Genomic DNA, 20,423 nt, shown 5'->3' with positions numbered 1-20,423 from the left:
CAAGTTAACAACTATCTACACAGAAAAAACACTTTCATAAGAATGAAAATCAGGTGAGCACTCATAGTACCTGGTTTTAACTTCATATCACTGAAAAAGGCAATGAAGAAATAGAAAAAGTAGTCCTGAATCACCAATGCCACCCCTCCCCTACCTATCCCTGGCAGCTGCAGTGGGGTGTGGAGAGCACCTCTGGGAACTGGGGGAGGGAGAAAGCAGCAACTGTGAGGTATTGAACTCAGTGCTATCCTGTTAGAGCAGAAAGGAAAACCGGACCAAACTCAGTTGACATCCACCCACAAAGGGAGCATTTCAACCAGCCCTAGCCAGAGGGGAATCATAGATCTCAGAGGTGGGAACTTGAGTTCCTGCAAATCTCACCATGGAGGGCCAAAGTACTCTTGGCCGCTAAGTAAGCTTGAAAGGCTGTCTAGGTCCTAAGTACTGCAACTCTTAGGCAAGTTCTAGGGAGGAAGTAGGTCCAGAGACAGTGGACTGGGTGTGGAGGGCATGTGACATACTGAGACACAAGCTAGGGCAGCCAAGGAAGTGCTGGCATCATCCCTTTCCAGGGTGCACAGTTAGTGTCTCCAAAAGAAACCCCTTCCTTCTGCTTGAGGAGAGGAGAGGAAAGAGTGGGGTGGACTTCATCTTCCATCTTGGATACCAGCTCAGCCATAGCAGCATAGGGAGCCAGTCAGAGTCATGAGGCCCCTGTTCCAGGTCCTAGCTCCCAGATGACATTTCTAGACACAGCCTGGGTTAGAAGGGAAACTGCTGCCTTGAAGGAAAGGATCCAGTACTGGCATCATTCAGCTAACTAAAGAGCCCTACATCAAGGGCCTTGGGTGAGCCTCTGAGACTTGCTGGCTTCAGGTGAGACTCAACATATAACCAGCTGTGGTGGCTGCAGAGCAAAACTCCTTCTGCCTGAGAAAAGCAGAGGGAAAAGTAAAGAGGACCTTGTCTTGCATCATAGGTACCAACATTGCCACAGGAGAGTAGAGCACCAAGAGGGCTCTGGGGTACCCTAATTCCAGAGCTTGACTCTTGGACAACATTTCTGGACCTGCCCTGGGCCAGAGAGGAGCCCATTGTCCTAAGGGTGAGTCCCAGGCCACTGCAAGCTGACTTCAGAGACCTTGGGCCTTAAGGGAACATTGGTGGTAATCTGGCAGTACTTCTTGTAGCCAGGGGTGGCAGTGGCTATTGGGTAAGCCTCCTCTGCCTTTGGAAAAGGGAGGGAAGAGTGGGAAGGACTGCATCTTGTGGTTTTGGTTCCAGCTCAGTCACAATACAGTAAGACATCAGGTAGAGGATAGCACCTCTGGACCCTCCGAGGGTTTGGGGGACCTCTCCACCCTGAGGGGAAGAACAGAGGCCTAACTGGCTTTGGCACCTGTGGATGGTAGAGCCCCAGGACCTTGGTCAAACATAGGCAGTAGCCAGGGAGTGGTTACAGCAGGCCTTGGTTGAGACCCAGTGCTACACTGGCTTCAGGTCTGGCCCAGCACAACCATGGTGGTGGTGGCCACAGGAGTGGTTGTGTCACTCCATCCCCAACTTTAGGTGACTCAGAACAGAAAGAGACTGTATGTTTGGGAGAAAGTAAGGGAAGAGAACAAGAGTCTCTGCCTGGTAATCCAGAGAATTCTCCCAGATTTAGTCCAAGACCATCAAGGTGTTGGTGGTCCACAAGTCTGCAAGAAACACAGTGTTACTGTGCTTGGAGTGTCCCTTAAAGCAGAAACAGCTTAGATCACAACATTCAAGTCCTTTGAAGTATCTGGAAAGCCTTCCCCAGAACGACAGCTACAAATAAGCCCAGACAGTGAAGACTACAATAAATACCTCTCTTCAATGCCCAGAGACCGAAGAACATCTACTAGTATCAACACCATCCAGGAAAGTATGACCTCACCAAATGAACTAAATAAGGCACCAGGGACCAATCCTGGAGAAACAAAGATAGGTAACCTTTTAGATAGAGAATTCTAAATAGCTGCATTGAGGAAACTCAAAGAAATTCAAGATAACACAGAGAAGGAATTCAGAATTCTATCAGATAAATTTAACAAAGAGATTGTAATAATTAAAAAGAATATGCAGAAATTATGGAGCTGAAAAATGCAATTGGAATACCGAAGAATGCATCGGAGTCCTTTAATAGAAGAATGAATTAAGCAGAAGAAAGAATTGGTGAGTTTGTAGGGAGGCTATTTGAAAACACACAACCAGAGGAGACAAAAGAAAAAAGAATAAAAAACAATGAAGCATGCCTACAGGATCTAGAAAATATCCTCAAAAGGGCAAATCTAAGAGTTATTGGCCTTAAAGTGGAGGTAGGGGAAGAGGTAGGCATAGAAAGTTTATTCAAAGGGATAATGACAGGTAACTTCCCAAACCTAGAGAAAGATATCAGTATCCAAGTACAAGAAAGTTATAGAACACCAAGCAGATTTAATCCAAAGAAGACTACCTCAAGGCATTTAATAATCAAACACCCAAAAGTCAAAGATAAAGAAAGGATCCTGGAAGTAGCAAGAGAAAAGAAACAAATAAGATACCGTGAAGCTCCAATATGTGTGGCAACAGACTTTTCAGTGGAAACCTTACAGGTCAGAAGATAGTGGCATGACATATTTAAAATGCTGAAGGAAAAAATTTTTACCCTAGAATTATTTATCTGGTGAAAATATCATTCAAACATGAAAGAGAAATAAAGACTTCCCCAGACAAACAAAAGCTGGGGGATTTCATCAATACCAAACCTGTCCTACAAGAAATGCTAAAGGGAGTACTTCATTCAGAAAGAATAAGACATTAATGAACAATAAACAATCACCTGAAGGTACAAAACTTACTAGTAATAGTAAGTACCCAGAAAAACACAGAATATTATAACACTGTAACTGCGGTGTGTAAACTACTTTTATTCTAAGTAGAAAAACTAAATGAACCAATCAAAAATCACAAAAACAACATTTCAAGACATAGTATAATAAGATACAAATAGAAACAACAAAAAGTTTAAAAAATTGGGGTAACAAAGTTAAGGTGATTTTTTTAATAGTTTTCTTTTTGCTAGTTTGTTTTTGCAAATAGTGTTGTTATCAGATTAAAATGATGGGTTATAAGATAGTGTTTGCAAGCCTCATGGTAATCTCAAACCAAAAAACATACAATGGATACACAAAAAATAAAAAGCAAGAAACTAAATCATATCACCTGAAAAAATGATCTTCACTTGAGGAAGACAGGATCGTAAGAAAGAAGGAAGAAAAGACTACAGAACAACCAGAAAACAAGTAATAAAATGGCAGGAGTAAGTTCCTACTTATCAGTAATAACATTGAATGTAAATGGACTAAACTTTCCAATCAAAAGACATAGACTGGCTGAATGGATACAAAAACAAGACCCATTGATCTGTTGCCTACAAGAAATACACATCACCTATAAAGACACAAATAGACTGAAAACAAAGGAATGGCAAAAGATATTCCATGCCAACAGAAACCAAAAAAGAGTAGGAATCACTATATCAGACAAAACAGGTTTCAAGACGAAACCTATAAGAAGAGACAAGGTCACTATAGAGTGATAAAGGGGACAGTTCAGCAAGAGGATATAACAATTTTAAATATATATGCATCCAACACAGGAGCACCCAGATATATAAAGGAAATATTACTACAGCTAAAGAGAGAGATGGGCTTCAGTACAATAATAGCTGGAGAATTCAACACCATACTTTCATCATTGAACAGATCTTCCAGACAGGAAATCAATGAAGAAATCTCAGGCTTAATGTGCACTCTAGACCAAATGGATCTAAAAAGTATTTACAGAACATTTCATCCAAGAGTTGCAGAATACACATTCTCTTCTTTAGCATCTGGATTTTTCTCAAGGATAGACCATATGTTAGGTTATAAAACAAGACTTAAAACATGTAAAAAATTGAAATAGTATCAAGCATCTTCTCTGACCACAATGGAATAAAACTAGAAATTAATAACAAGATAAATTTAGGAAACTATGCAAATACATTGAAATTAAATAATATGCTCATGAATGACCAGTGGGTCAATGGAGAAATTAAGAAGAAAATTGAAAAATTTCTGGAAACAAATGATAATGGAAATACAACCTACCAAAACCTATGGGATACAGCAAAAACAGTATGAAGAGGGAAGTTTATAGCTGTAAGTGCCTACATCAAAAAAGAGAAAAAACCTGCAAATAATCTAACAAAGAATCTTAAAAAGCTAAATAAAAAAAAAAGAGCAAAGTAAACCCCCAAATCAGTAGAAGAAAAGAAATAACAAAGATTAGAGCAGAAATAAGTGAAATTGAAATTTTCAAAATACAAAAGATCAGTGAAACAAAAAGCTGATTTTTAAAAAAGTTAAACAAAATTGACAAATTGGCCTTTAGCCAAACTAAGAAAAAAGAGAAGATTTAAATAAATAAAACCAGAAATGAAAAAGGAGACATTACAATTGATACTGCAGAAATTCAAAGGGTCATTAGTAGTTTTTATGAGCAACTGTATGCCAATAAATTGGAAAATTTAGAAGAAATGGAAACATTCCTAGATACATACAACCTACAAAAGTTGAACCAGAAAGAAATCCAAAATCTGAACAGACCAATAACAAGTAATGAGATCAAAGCTGTCATAAAAAGTCTCCCACTAAAGAAAAGCCCAAGAACCAATGGCTTCACTGCTGAATTCTACCAAACATTTAAATAACTAATGTCAATCCTACTGAAACTATTCTAAAAAATAGAGAGGAAGGGAACACTTCCAAACTCATTATAAAAGGTGAGTAATAACCTGATACCAAAACCAGATAAAGACACACAATAAAAAAACCCTGAAAACAAGCAAAAAAAACTCACAGCCCAATATCTCTGATGAATATTGATGCAAACATCCTCAACAGAATGCTAGTAAACTGAATTCAACAATATATTAGAAAGCTCTTCATTATGTCCTAGGATTTATCCCTGGGATGCAAAGATGGTTCAACTTACTCAAATCAATCAATGTGATACACCATATTAGCAGAATGAAGGATATAAAACATATGATCATTTTAATTGATGCTTAAAAAGCATTTGGTAAAATTCAACATCCCTTCATGATAAAAACCTTAAAAAATCTGGGGATAGAGGGAACATGCCTCAAGATAATAAAAGCCATATATGATAGATGCTCAGCTAGTATCATACTAAATGGGGAAAACCTGAAAGCCTTTCCTCCAAGATCTGCAACATGGCAAGGACACACAATGTCACCAGTGTTATTCAACATAGTATTAGAAGTCCTAGCTAGAGCAATCAGACAAGAGAAAGATATAAAGAGCATCCAAGCTGGAAAGAAACAAGTCAAATTATCCTTGTTTGTGGATGATATGATCTTATATTTGGAAAAACCTGAAGACTCCACAAGAAATCTATTAGATCTGATCAACAAATTCAGTAAAGTTACTGGATATGAAATCAACATACAAAACCAGTAGGATTTCTATATGCCAACAGCAAAAAATTTGAAAAAGAAATAAAAAAGTAATCCCATTTACAATAGCTACACATAAAATTAAATACGTAGAAATTAATCTAACCAAAAGACTGAAAGATCTCTATGATGAAAACTGTAAAACACTGATGAAAGAAATGGAAGAAGACACCAAAAAATGAAAAAAAAAATTCCATGTTTATGTATTGAAAGAATCAATATTATTAAAATGTCCATACTACTCAAAGCAATCTACAAATTTAATGCAATCCCTATCAAAATGTCAATGATATTCTTCATAGAAATAGAAAAAACAATTCTAAAATTTATATGGAACCACAAAAGATCCAGAATTGCCAAAGCTATCCTAAGCAAAAAGAACAAAACTAGAGGAATCACATTATCTGACTTCAAATTATACTGCTACTGGCATAAAAAACAGACACATAGAATAATGGAACAGAATAGAGAATCCAGAAACAAATCCACACACCTACAGTGAACTCATTTTCAACAAAGGTTCAAGAACATACACTGGGGAAAAGACCGTCTCTACAATCAATGGTGCTGGGAAAACTGGATATCCATATGCAGAAGAATGAAACTAGACCCCTATCTCTTGGCATACACAAAAATCAAATCAAGGTCGGGCGTGGTGGCTCACTCCTGTAATCCCAGCAGTTTGGGAGGCCGAGGGGGCAGATCACCCGAGGTCAGGAGTTTGAGATCAGCCTGGACAACCTGGTGAAATCCCACCTGTACTAAAAATACAAAAATTAGTTGGGTGTGGTGACCGGCACCCGTAATCCCAGCTACTCAGGAGGCTGCGACAGGGAATCGCTTGAAGCCAGGAGGTGGAGGTTGCGGTGAGCCGAGATCATGCCATTGCAGTCCAGCCTGGGTGACAGAGCAAGACTCCGTTCCAAAAAAAAAAAAAAAAAAAAAAGTCAAATCAAAATGGATTAACGATTTAAATGTAAGACCTCAAGCCATGAAACTACTACAAGAAAACATAAGGAAACATCTCCAGGGCATAGATCTGGGCAAAGGTTTTTTGAGCAGCACCCCACAAGCATGGGCAACCAAAGCAAAAATGAACAAATGAGATCACATCAAGTTAAAAAGCTTCTATAAAGCAAATTATACAATCAAAAAAGTGAAGAGACAACCCACAGAGTGGGAGAAAATATTTGCAAGCTACCTGTCTGACAAGGGATTAACAATCAGAATATACAAAGAGCTCAAACAACTCTATAGAAAAAAATCTAATAATCTGATCAAAAGATGGACGAAAGATTTGAATAGACATTTCTCAAAAGAAGACACACAAAATGGCAAACAGGCTTATACAAAGGTACTCAATGGTCAGGTGCAGTGCCTCACACCTGTAATTTCAGCACTTTGGGAGGCCAAGATGGGTGGATCAACTGAGGTGAGGAGTTTGAGACCAGCCTGGCCAACATGGTGAAACCCCATCCCTACTAAAAATTCAAAAATTAATCAGGCATGGTGGTGCACATCTGTAATGCAGGCTACTCAGGAGGCTGATGCAGAAGAATCGCTTGAACCTGGGAGGTGGAGGTTGCAGCGAGCAGAAATCATGCCACTGTACTCCAGCCTGGGTGACAGAGAGGGACTTCATCAAGAAAAAAAAAAGTGCTCAACATTATTGATCATCAGAGAAATGCAAATCAAAACTACAATAAGAATAAGAATATAATCTCACTCCAGTTAAAATCGCTTATATCCAAAGTCAGGCAATAACAAACCCTGGCAAGGATGTGGAGAAAAAGGGACCCTTGTATACTGTTGGTGGGAATGTAAATTAGTGCAACCACTATGGAGAACAGTTTGCAAGTTCCTCAAAAAACTCAAAATTGAACTACCATATGATCCAGCAATCCCAGTGTATTTCCCAAGGAAAGGAAATCAGTGTATTGAAGAGATATCTGGACTCCTATGTTTGTTGCAGCAGTGTTTACAAAAGCTAAGATTTGGAAGCAGCCTAAGTGTTCATCACCAGATGAATGGATAAAGAAAATGTGGTACGTATACACAATGGAGTACTACTCAGCCATAAAAAAGAATGAGATTTAGTCATTTTCACCAACATGGATGGGACTGGAGATGAGTGTGTTAAATGCAATAAACCAGGCACAGAAAGCCAAACGTTGCATGTTCTTACTTATTTGTGGGATCTAAAAATAAAAACAATTAAACTCATGGACACAGAGAGTAGAAGGATGGTTACCAGTGGCTGGGAAGGGTAGTGGGGCAATAGTGGGGAGAATAGAATAGAAAGAATGAATAAGACCTACTATTTGATAGCACAACAGGGTAACTATAGTCATTAATAACTGTACATTTTAAAATACAGAGTGTAATTGAATTATTTGCAACTCAATGGATAAATACTTAAGAGGATGGAATACACCATTCTTCATGATGTGCTTATTTCACATTGCATGCCTGTATCAAAACTTCTCAAGTACTCCACAAATATATACACCTACTATATACCCACAAAACTTAAAATATATAAATAGCTGATAAGTACATGAAAACATACTTAACATCATTTGTTATCAGGGAAATACAAAATAAGCTACAATGTTATAACACTACACATGCACTCAAATGGCTAGAATTAAGAAGACTGACCACACCAGGTGTTAGTGAGGTTATGAGGCAAGTGGAACTCTCATTCATTATTGCTGAGAATGTAAAAAGTTACAATCACTTTGGAAAACAGCTTCACAGTTTCTTGTAAAGTTAAATATATACTTACCACATGACCCAGCAATTCCACTCCTTAGTATTTACCGAAGAGAAATGAGAACATATGGACTTGCATAAGAATGTTCATAGCAGCTTTATTTGTAATAGCCCCAAACTGGAAACAACCCAAATATCCAAACGAGTGAATGAATATACTAATTGGATACATCCATTCAATGGAATATTACTCAGCAATAAAATAAAACAAATTATTAATAGAAAAACATGGATGAATCTTAAAAAATTGACCAGAGCAAAAGATGTCAGATGAAAAGAAAAAAAAAGCAGCTTGATACAAAAAGGCACACATTTTATATAATTTATTTATATAAAATTTTAGAGAAAATTAATCTAATTTAAAATGATAAAATGCAAATCAGTGGTGGCCAGAGGCAGTATGTGGAGATTAAGATTTGACATGAGGAAATCTTTTGCATTGTAAGTGAATTAGTTGACCTGCCTATTGGGAAGTTTAAGTGGAGTCATATCCTCTCACTGCTCTAATACTGCCTGATTCTTTGTCTGAGTCTCAATTTAGATGTCTTTGATCCAGAAAGCCTTTTGTGATCTCCTTTCTATATCATTTCCATTTCATCCCACCGCTGACACTTCTCCTGTGCTTCCATAATACCTTAATCTTCCTATATCATAACACTTACCTTACTATGTTATAATTTAATAGTTGATTGATTAGTAAGCTATCACCTCAAAAGTTTTCTCATGGTCCTTTAAAATTCTTTCCCCATAACTCTCTGTCAAGCCTCAAGTAACCAGTGATCCGTTTTCTGTCACCGAGGAGTAGTTAGTATTTTCCATAAATGAAATCATGTATTACATAGTCATATTTGTCTTCTTTCTTTTACTTAGCTTAATTATTTTGAGATTCATCCATGCTGTTTCTTGTATCATAGTTCATTCATTTTTATTACCAAGTGGTATTTCATTCCATTGATATACCTCAATTTGTCTATCCAGTCACAGGTTAATGGATACTTGGGTCTTCTCAGTTTGAAGTTATTACAAATAAAACTTTTATGAATATATTTGTAGAAAATATATTTGTTAACCATTTGTTAAAAAGACTACCCTTTCTCCAGTGAACTGCTTTTGTATCATTTTGAAAATCAGTTGTGATGGTCTCCATCTAGACAGTATTCAGTTCCATTGCTTTATCTTAATGCCAGTTGCATACTATCTTGATTTCTGTAGTTTATAATAATTCCTAAAGACAATGTAAGTTCCCTAACGTTCTTCTTCTTCTTCTTTTTCTTTTCCAGGTTTTTGGCTATTCTAGGTTTTTTCCATTTCCAGAAAAATTTTAGAAACAGCTTAGCAATTTCTTTTTTGGGGGGATGGGGTTTTGCTCTGCCACCCAGGCTGGAGTGCAGTGGTGTGAATACGGCTTACTGTAGCCTCACCTCCTGGGCTCAAGTGATCCTCCCACCTCAGCCTTCCGAGTATCTGGGAACATGGGTGTGCCACTGTGTCTAGCTAATTTTAAAAATTTATTGTAGAGACAGGGTTTCACTGTGTTGCTCAGACTACTGTCAAATTTCTGGGCTCAAGCAATATTTTCATCTTGGCCTCTCAAAGTGCTGGGATTACAGCCACTGTTTGAAATTATAGTTTCAAAATTTCTTTAAAAAAAATAAAAATAAAAGCCTTAATGAATTTATACATCAATTTGGGGAGAATTTATTTTCTAACAATATAGAGCCTTCTGACATGAACACAGTGAATCTCCCTATTTATTTAGGTCTTCTCTCATCTCTCTAAGTAGTGTTTTGTAGTTTTCAGGGCATAGGTCTTGCACATAATTTGTCAGGTCTATACCTAAGCATTTCTTATTTTCGATGCTATTAAATAGTATTTTTATTTCAATTTCTGATTGTTTGTTGCTAGTATATAAAAAATACAATTGACTTTTGTATATTAATCTTGTAGTCTACAACTCTCCTAAAATTTATTAGTAATGGCCTTTTTATTGGATTTTCTCCATAGATGATCATGTTATATTCAAAAGAAGTCCATTTTACTTCAATCTTTCCAATCTAAGAGCCTTTTGTTTCTGTCTCTTGCCTCATTGACCAAACTAGAACCTCCAGTGTAATGGTGAGTGGAAATAGAGCCATCTTATTCCTGATCTTAGGGGGAAAGCATTCTATCTTTTGCCATTAAATATGATGTTAATTCTAGGTTTTTCAAAGACATGTTTTATCAGGTTGAGGGAATTCTTTGCAATTTCAAGTTTGGTGAGAGTTTTTGCCAGGCATGAATGTTGGATTTTGTCTAATACCTTTTCTTTTTTTTGTTTACACAAACAAAATGTATTTTGTTTAAAAATATAATTTACATATATATACACCCACACAGGGGAAATAACAAAATGTTAATACTAGCTAATTTCTAGGGTTGGCATATTAAGTCAGAGGGGTATTGATGAATAGATGTAGTTTATTAAATTTTTTCCTGTATTTCCTAAATTTTCTATAAGTAACTTCTACTATTTTTTTTTTTTTTTTTGAGATGAAGTCTTGCTCTGTCACCCAGGCGGGAGTACAATGGCCTGATCTCAGCTCACTACAACCTCTGCCTCTCAGATTCAAGCTATTCTCCTGCCTCAGCTTCCCGAGTAGCTGGGATTACAGGTGCCTGCCACCACACCCAGCTAATTTTTGTATTATTAGTAGAGGTGGGGTTTCACCATGTTGGCCAGCCTGGTCTTGAACTCCTGACCTCAAGTGGTCTGTCCGCCTCAGCCTTCCAAAGTGCTGGGATTACAGGCGTGAGCTGCCACGCCCAGCCTGTAGTATTTTTATAATAGAAAAAAAATGTTATTTAAAAAAATATCCCATATACTTTCAAAGTAGAATAAATTCAAAATATTTACACTTACTCATTTTCATCTTCACTGTCAAAAGAAAGGAGGCTACTGTTTTTGATTTGTTTTTGTGAGTTCTTTTTGACTGAGTCCTGATTTATTTCATCTTAATTTGTCTTCTTCCTTTTTGAGCTTGCTGTTAAACCTTCCGAGGGATGCTTGACTGGTGCTTCACTGGTTTTTGATATATGATTCTTCCCTCAGCTGGAGCTGGTTCTGCATCTGCTTGGGCAGCCTTTATTTCTGCTGAAATTTTCATGACTTCTTCAACTGACAGGTCTCCCTTTTTTAAAACCACCACTTGAGGCTGTTCATCTTTGTCACTGTGATCCTCATTTTCATCTGGGAGATGAGGCTGGATTCTCTCGGTCTCTACGGTGGGCTCCTCCCTACAGCCAACCCACTCCTTGAAGTGAGCCAGGAATGCTGGCCCGGCTGGCCGCCCATCTTGTCCGATGCTTTTTCTGCATCTATGTAGACAATAATAGTTATTCATTTTTAGTCTATTAATATGGTGAATGACATTGATTCATTTTTGAATGTTACATCAAATAATAATCTCTATTGTTTGTTGCTAGTAACTTAGGATTATTATGATCTTTTGATAAATTTATCCCATTATCATTATTAAATGACCCACTTTATTTTTTAAAATCTACTTTGATAGTAACATAGCCACTCTAGCTTTCTTTTAATTAGTGTTAGCATGTTATATCTTTTTTGCCTTTTAAATTTTAACCTGTGTGTGTCCATTTGTTTATTTATTTATTTCGAGACAGAGTCTCACTTTGTCTCCCAGGCTGAAGTACATCGGTGAGATCTCGGCTAACTGTAACCTCCGCCTTTCAGGTTCAAGCGATTCTTGTGCCTCACCATTCTGAGTAGCTAGGACTATAGGTGTGTGCCACCACACCTGGCTAATTTTTGTGGTTTTAGTAGAGATGGGGTTTCACCATCTTGGCCAGGCTAGTCTTGAACTCCCTGCCTCAAGAGATCCACCTGCCTTGGCCCCCAAAGTGCTGGGATTATAGGTGTAAGCCACCATGCCAGGTCCATGTCTTTATATTTAAAGTGGATTTCTGAAGTGGGAGGATTGCTTGAGGCCAGGAGTTCAAGACCAGCCTGGGCAACATAGTGAGACCCTGTCTCTGCAAAAAAATTAAAAAATTGGCCGGGTGCAGTGGTTCATGCCTGTAATCCTAGCACTTTGGGAGGCTGAGGCAGGTGTATCACCTGAGGTCAAGAATTCGAGACCAGCCTGGCCAACATGGTGAAACCCCATCTCTACTAAAAATACAAAAATTAGCCGGGTGTAGTGGCAGGCGCCTATAATCCCAGCTATTCGAGAGGCTGAGGCAGGAGAATCGCTTGAACCTGGGAGAAGGAGGTTGCAGTGAGCCGAGCACGCCATTGCACTTTAGCCTGGGCGACAAGAGCAAAACTCTGTCTCAAAAAAAAAAAAAAAAAAAAAAAAAGAATAAGAAAATTAGCTGGGCACGGTGGTACTTTGTTGGTTTATTAGCTATAATTATTTGCTGTGTTATTTTAGTGGTTGCTTTAGGGTTTGTAGTAAACATATTTCTCCTATGCTGGATGCTTCCTGCCCTTGAACATCTGACTCCAAGTGCTTCAGCTTTTGGACTCTTGGACCCATACCAGTAGTTTGCCAGGGCTCTCGGGCCTTTGGTCACAGATTGAAGGCTGCACTGTCGGCTTCCCTACTTTTGAGGTTTTGGGACTCGGACTGGCTTTATTGCTGCTCAGCTTGCAGATGGCCTATTGTGGAACTTCACCTTGTGATCATGTGAATCAATACTCCTTAATAAACTCCCTTTCATACATACATCTATCCTATTAGTTCTGTTTCTAGAGAACCCTGACTAATACAGTTGGGTTTAAATCTACCACAGTTATTATTTGTTTTCTGTTTCTTATTCATTTCCTTTTTCTTCTTTTTGTGCCTACTTTATATTAATCGAATATGTTTTATGATTCTTGAACTTATCATAGTTTGCCTTCAAGTGATATTATATTATACCACTTGATGCATAGGGTAATAACTCAATATGCTTCTGTTTCTCCCCTCCCAGCATCTGTGCTATAGTTAGCATGTATTTTACTTCCATATATGTTATAAACACCACATAATTGGATGAGGGCTGCTAGAAAAAAAACAAATAAAAATAAAGCTAACAAAAGCTTTTATAGAAGAAAAAAACCGGCCGGGCGCGGTGGCTCAAGCCTGTAATCCCAGCACTTTGGGAGGCCGAGACGGGCGGATCACGAGGTCAGGAGTTCGAGACCATCCTGGCTAACACGGTGAAACCCCGTCTCTACTAAAAAATACAAAAAACTAGCCGGGCGAGGTGGTGGGCGCCTGTAGTCCCGGCTACTCGGGAGGCTAAGGCAGGAGAATGGTGTAAAAACCCGGGAGGCGGAGCTTGCAGTGAGCTGAGATCCGGCCACTGCACTCCACCCTGGGCGACATAGCGAGACTCTGTCTCAAAAAAAAAAAAAAAAAAAAAAGAAAAGAAAAAAACCTAGAATATCTTATTATTTTTGCTTTAAACAGTCAATTTTCTTTTAAACAGATTTTAAAAATAAGAAAATAAGTATTTTATATTTACCCATGTAGTTAACATTTTTAGTGCCCTACATTGTTTAGATTCAAATTTCCTTCTGGTGTCGTTTTCCTTCTGCCTGAAGCATTTCTCTTAACATTTTTTTTTTTTTTTTGTAGCTTACGTCTGCTGATGATAAATTCTTTTAGCTTTTGTATGTCTGAGAAAGTAATTTTACCTTTGTTTTTAAAATATGCTTTCCTTAGGTATAAAAATCTAGGCTGACGGTTTTACTTATTCTTTCAGTACTTTAAAGATGTTCCAATGTTATCCAGCTTACTTATTTTTTGTTATCATTTTTATTAGACTGGTGCAAACACAATTTCGGTTTTTTCATTAAAAGTAATTGCAAACACCAAAATTACGTTTGCACCAACTTAATCTAATATGTTTGTTCTTTTGCCCATAATGTGTTCTTGTCCCCCTGACTGTTTTGATGTCTTCCCTATCACTGGTTTTAAACAATTTGATTAAGATAAGCCTTGGTGTAGTTTTCTTTGTATTATTTAATTGAACTCTTTAGATTGGTGGATTATATTTTTTACCACATTTGAAATTTTTGACCATTATTTTTTCAAATATCTTGTCTGTACCCTTTTCTCTTTCCTTTCTTTGATGCACTCCAATTACAGGCATGTTAGTCTGCTTGAAATTATCCCACAGCCCACTAAAACTGTTTATTTTTTCTAGCTTTTTGTTTTTGTGTGTTTTATTTTATATCCTTTCAATTTCTATACCTCCAGGTTACTAATCTTTTCTTCTGCAATGTATAATACGCCACAGATCTCACCAAGTGTTTTTCAGTTTCAGACGTTTATAGTTTTTATCTCTAGAAGTTCAATTTGGTTCTTTTAAAAATATCATCCATGTCTCTACTTACCATTCTCAACCTTTTTTCTAGCTTTTTGAACACATGAAATATAGTTATAATAACTATTTAACATCCTTGTCTACTAATTCTATCATCTGTCACTTTGAGTTGGTTTAGATAGATTTTTTTTTTTTTTTTACCTTATTGTGGGTCGTATTTTCCTGCTTTTTTGAATGTCTGGCCGTTTTTGATTGGCTACTATACATTTAAAATTTTTGCTTGTTCTGTGCTGGTTGTTATTTTTATTACTATACGTATAACTTGAGCTTTCTTCATGGATATAGTTAAGTTTCAGTTATTGTTAATAAGCCTAGTTAGATAAAACCAGAGCAGCGTTTAGTCCAGTACTACTTTAGCTCACTACTGAAGCAAGACCCTTCTGAGTTCTTTTCCTGATACCTCATGAATTATGAAGTTTTCCACTTTGGTGAGTGGGAAAGGGGACAATCCTCAGTCAGTGTAAATACTGGTATTAATACCTCTCATCCAGTAGTTCTCAGCTGGGATAATTTTGCCCCATAGAGGGCATTTGACAAAGTGTGGAGACACTTTTGGTTGTTACAGCTGCTGGGGGTAGTGCTGCTGGCATCTAGTTGGTAGAAATCAGGATATTGCTAAATATCCTACAATGCAGTTCCCACAATACAGAATTTTTTGCCTCCAAATGTCAACAGTGCTGAGGTTGAGAAATCCTGCCTAATCCTGTGGGCTTGGGGTATTTTCTTCACATGTGTGTGCTGATCAACACTCAGGTGGAGTTGAGGAAGATCCTATTCAGTTCTCCAGATTTTTCTTTCTGTGCTAGTCTCTCTTCTCTGGAACTCTGCTCCAAAAACTCTAGCCATCTTGGCCTCCTCACCCTTACAGTTTTGTCTCCTCAAATCAAGAAGACTGTTGGGCTTTGTCCAGGCCCCCATTCCCACTCTAAGCTGAGGCCTGGAAACTCTCCAGGCAGTAAGTTGGAGAAACATTAGGGCTTTCCTCACTCATTTCTCTTCTTTAATAGATTACTATTTTACGTTGCCATATATATGTGGAAGCCATATAGATATATATATCTGATTTTTAGTTTAGTTTTTTTTTTCAAGCAGAAAGTTAATTCATATCCCTGTTACTCCATCTGGTATTAGAGCAAAAATCTGCTGTTGACAATTTTTTTTTTTTTTGAGACAGAGGAGTCTCGCTCTGTCACGCAGGCTGGAGTGCAGTGGCACAATCTCGGCTCACTGCAAACTCTGTCTCCCAGGTTCAAGTGATTCTCCTGCCTCAGCCTCCCAAGTAGCTGGGATTACAGGTGCCTGCCACTGCGCCCAGCTAATTTTTTGTGTCTTTAGTAGAGATGGAGTTTCACCATGTTGGCCAGGCTGGTCTCAAACTCCCAACTTCAGGTAATCTGCCTGCCTTGGCCTCCCAAAGTGCTGGGATTACAGGCATGAGCCACCGCGCCTGGCCATGCTTTTGACATTTTCGAAATTCAATTAAAATCATAGCATTGCTCTAGATCAGTGGTCAAAAGCTTTCCATAGCTAAATCTTCCTCACAGGAGTATTTTGATTATTTAATTTTTTCAAGTAGGTTGCCAAAACCGAAAAGTAGGGGGATTTTCACATAAAAACCCAAAATTTTCAGCTATTCTTGAAACATCCTCTTGGGGAATCTCAAAACAACTTCAGAGTACTTAAGAGGGTAATCTTTAGCAATCCAGACATTGGAGGGTGATAGGTGGGCTGGATTTCTTCTTCATTGCCCCCAAACTTCACCCTTCATTCTTTTCTATCATGCCCTGTGCCATCCTGCCTCCTCCATACAGGAGGTTGACCTCTATGACTGTATCAAGAGATTGTTTAGCCCTTTGGATTCTCACTGGGTTCAGCCAAACAGGAGCACTGGCAGGGGATTTGAGGGTGGGAGGAGAGAGTCTGGCCTCCTTCTTGATGGTTTACCAAAGGTTGGTTAAGTTCTTCCTAAAGCTGCAGCCTTTGTCAAATGGTCTTATCCACTCCACTCTCTCTTTGGATCTGGCAACATTGCCTACATACAAGGAAGCTGGCAAACGTAGAGAAACCAAATACCTAGTGGACCTTATTGCCAGCCTAAGAATGTGATTCATATATGTATATATTTTTTTCTAAAATTCTGATGGGGAACAGGGCATTGCAAGGCTTGGAAATGCTTGCTTGTCCTTTCCCAGTGAGTTTGTTTTTGTTGAGAGGGAAAGAGGAATGGGAGAGAGTTATTTTGAGACATGTATCTCCAGATTAAGATTTAGTTGTATTTCTAGAGACTCTCTTCTATTTAAATTCTGTTTTTCAGATATGTGTTTCATCAATGTCATTAGGATCACCTTCCGTAGTCTAGTCAATTCACAGAATCTGTTTTGACAGCTCTGAACAGAAGAGTACCTAATGGAAATATCAGATACCACCTTAACCATTTTTTCCCAGTTGTCTTCTGCACTCTGTAATCTCAGCTTACAGTTATTAGCCCTGGGGAACAAATACACACTCCCACATACAAGCATATATACACATTTTTGCACACTAATTCAACCCATGCTTCTCTGTGCTCTTCTATAACAGCTATGTAGTCTGTGTCTGTGGTCTTCTAAATATTTAGTGATGAGCACAGACTGTTGGTTAATTTTATCAACAATCGTCTTTTCAGCAGAGGAACTTGAATCCTGAAAGAAGTAAAATGCCAAAGATCATTCTTGGGTTTTAGATCTGTAAGATAAAGACAAAACTGTCCTGCCAAGATTAAGAAAACCAGCAAATATGTAGGGTGAAGAACATATATTCTGTGGATTCACTACCCCAAAGCTATATAGGCCAAAGTGTGCAATGAAGAAGGCACCACTCCATGATAGGCTTAAGAAAAGGCTGAGTGTGGTGGCTCATGCCTATAATTTCAGTGCTTTGGGAGGCTAAAGTGGGAGGCTGAAGTGGAAGGATTTTGAGCCCTGAATTGCAAGATTAACCTGGGCAACATAGTGAGAACCTATCTCTACAATTTTTTTTTTTTTTTAAATTAGCCAGGTATAGTGGTGTGCACCTGTAGTTCTAGCTACTCGAGAGGCTGTGGTAGAAGGATTGCTTGAGCCTACAACTTTGAGGCTGCAGTAAGCTATGATTGCACCTGAAACACGGTCTCAAAAAAAAAAAAAGAAAGAAAGAAAGAAAATAAAAGAAGAGGAAGAAGAAAAAGAAGAAAAATTAATCATGGATACATTTGAATTTCAAATATTGTTCATCCTCTGAAAAACATAAACAATAATAAAAACTATATTTTCAAATTTAATGTTTTCATGACTAAACATATTTCCCAAGCCTCTGAAATATTGTATGTCCAAAGTATAGGGTCTAACCCATGATACACTGCCAAATCAATGAGTTCCTCAAGGGGCTTGGCAAACCACAAAACCATAGTGATACTTGGTTCTTGCCTCTGTATAGTGGGGTTTATAGAACTAGAGCAGTCTCTAAGGTGCCTCCCAGCTCTCCAATTCAGTGACTCAAGGAATGATGACTGATTTAGGGATTTAGGAAGAAGTTCTAGTCAAGAGAAGGCTATATACTTATGACATTAATATTGAGTCATTTCAAGAAGAAATGGTGGCAATCTAAGACCATTGCAGGAAACATTCTGATTGCCTGAAGGTTTGTGGAATAGTCTACAATTTAGTGTCTGGGACGAGGAAGGGAACAAGATGGTGGCAATGGTATCTACATGTTCAAATCTACCCTTGTTATTCTTTGAATTTCCGTGATGGTCTCTCTCAGTAATCAACTCCATTCCGGTTCTAGAAGTTCTAGGCTGTGAATTGTGGATAGCAACTTGGACTTTTCCCACACCTTTCTCTCCCTCAGATTCCTCCCTTAATCCTTTCCAAACGAAGTGGTAAGAAACCGCTTCTCTTGTCATAAATGAAATCACTCCCCTCCCCGCTTAACAACCAAATTATTTAATAGTCCTTTTTTTTTTTTAGCACTTATGATTTCCATATGATGCTCCTCCTTATGAGTTATTGAAATACATTTTTAAAGGGATTAGGAAATTGATAATTTGCCCTGGGAGTAGAAAAGCAGATGGAAACCTACTTTATCACTGTTATGCATTGGTTTAATGTGATTTCTTAGCAATTTGGGGCATATTAGACTGTTTTAATAAATATGTTTCATCCACTAAGTCTTACCAATTTATGCATTTTTTCTATTTTACACTTAGATTTCTGTGTCCCATGTTCCCCAGAAGGCCTCTCTGTTTTCCTGTGATGATATATAAAGAGCAAAGATCTTGGCTTTTTGGCTTACTCTGTTTAATGTCACATTCAAAGTGTCATTGAGTAAAATTTTCTCATGTATATGTAATTGATAATAATGGCTGTACTGGAATTTACCTCCTTTGCCAACCCCTTAATGAAATAATGGGTCTAGCTGACAGTCATCAGTGTACAATGACATGCCCCCAAAAGAGACAACTCAACATGATGAGCCTCCTCATGGAATATTACCACCTATAAAATATTATTACTAAAAAAAGTGGAATCTGGATCAGATGAACAAAACGCCACTTTGTTGGAAAAACAAGAATCAGAGGACTATGTTAACACCACAGAACTGCAATCCAGAACCTGGAAAACTAGACAGAACAAATGCCCCAATTTCTTCAATAAATTGCAAGGAAAAATAAAAGAGAAAAGTTGAGAGGGGAGAGTTCTAGATAAGAGAATTAAGTGATACATCAATCACATGTGTGGGATCTGTTTGGATCCTGATTAAAACAAACAACTGTAAGGAACAAGCAAACAAAAAGAAAAACAAAAACAACTTTATGAGACAACCAGAAAAACATACCTGAATATTTCCTGATATTCAGAAATGATTGTTGATTTTGTAGGTGAGATAATAACATGACAGTTTTATATATATAACTATATAAATAAAAATATATATTCATATATAAATATATAAATAAAATATATAAATATATAAATATATTTATATATAAAATATATTTATATATAAATAAATATATAATATATAAAATATATATTTATATATAAATATATATTTGTTTATATATAAATATATAAATATAAATTATATATATATGAAATATCTTTTTTTTTGGCAGAACCGTTCAGGACCTGACAAAGCGGCTTTAAGCGTGGAGGACCCCTCTTCGGCTGGGGAGATCCTTACTCTCCACGGCCACCAGATGGCGAAGGCTGCCCGCGGCCCGGAAAAGAGACGAGCCTGCAGCCCCGCGCGGAAACTGCTGCGGTACCTGGTGGCCAAGGGCAAGGCGTGGGGTCCTCCTCCACGCCAACTGTGTGGGGAAACCTGGGTAGAACTCAAAGTTACAAAAGTCACTGTGCAAGCCCTGCTGTGCATAAATGCATAAATTGGTAAGACTTAGTGGATGAAACAAATACAGGTTCGGCGGCGGTCAGAGATCCATGTGACGCGGGGGCACTTTAGGGACCATTGCTGAAGGCCTGGTTAGCATTTGGGCAGCTGAATCCTTCCCTTGGCGAACTCCATACGAGCCCTCGGCGACACACGGAGGACTCCCAGCGTTGAAGAAGTGGGTGGATGTGTGTGTGCGCGCTCGGCCACGTCGTGTTTTCTTTTTCATTTAAGCCGTAATAAGGAAAAATTCGATGACCAGCAAGGCCGGAGTCCTATCGTCTTGTTGGGGGTGAGGGGGAAAGAAAAAAAAAAGGTGCCTGTAACTTCAGGCTGT

The 20,423-nt window shown here is 38.0% G+C and overlaps 1 pseudogene; it reads right to left on the bottom strand.

The window, feature by feature from the left end:
- Positions 1–11,197: 11,197 nt before the first annotated feature.
- Positions 11,198–11,682, bottom strand: LOC100429325 (uncharacterized protein KIAA1143 pseudogene; annotated as a pseudogene).
- Between the last annotated feature and the right edge of the window lie 8,741 nt (positions 11,683–20,423).

This window comes from Macaca mulatta, chromosome 2 (assembly GCF_049350105.2).
Source record: "Macaca mulatta isolate MMU2019108-1 chromosome 2, T2T-MMU8v2.0, whole genome shotgun sequence".
Lineage (NCBI taxonomy): Eukaryota > Metazoa > Chordata > Mammalia > Primates > Cercopithecidae > Macaca > Macaca mulatta.
Note: the sequence above shows the minus strand (reverse complement) of the source record. Positions and strands in the feature narration are given on the sequence as shown.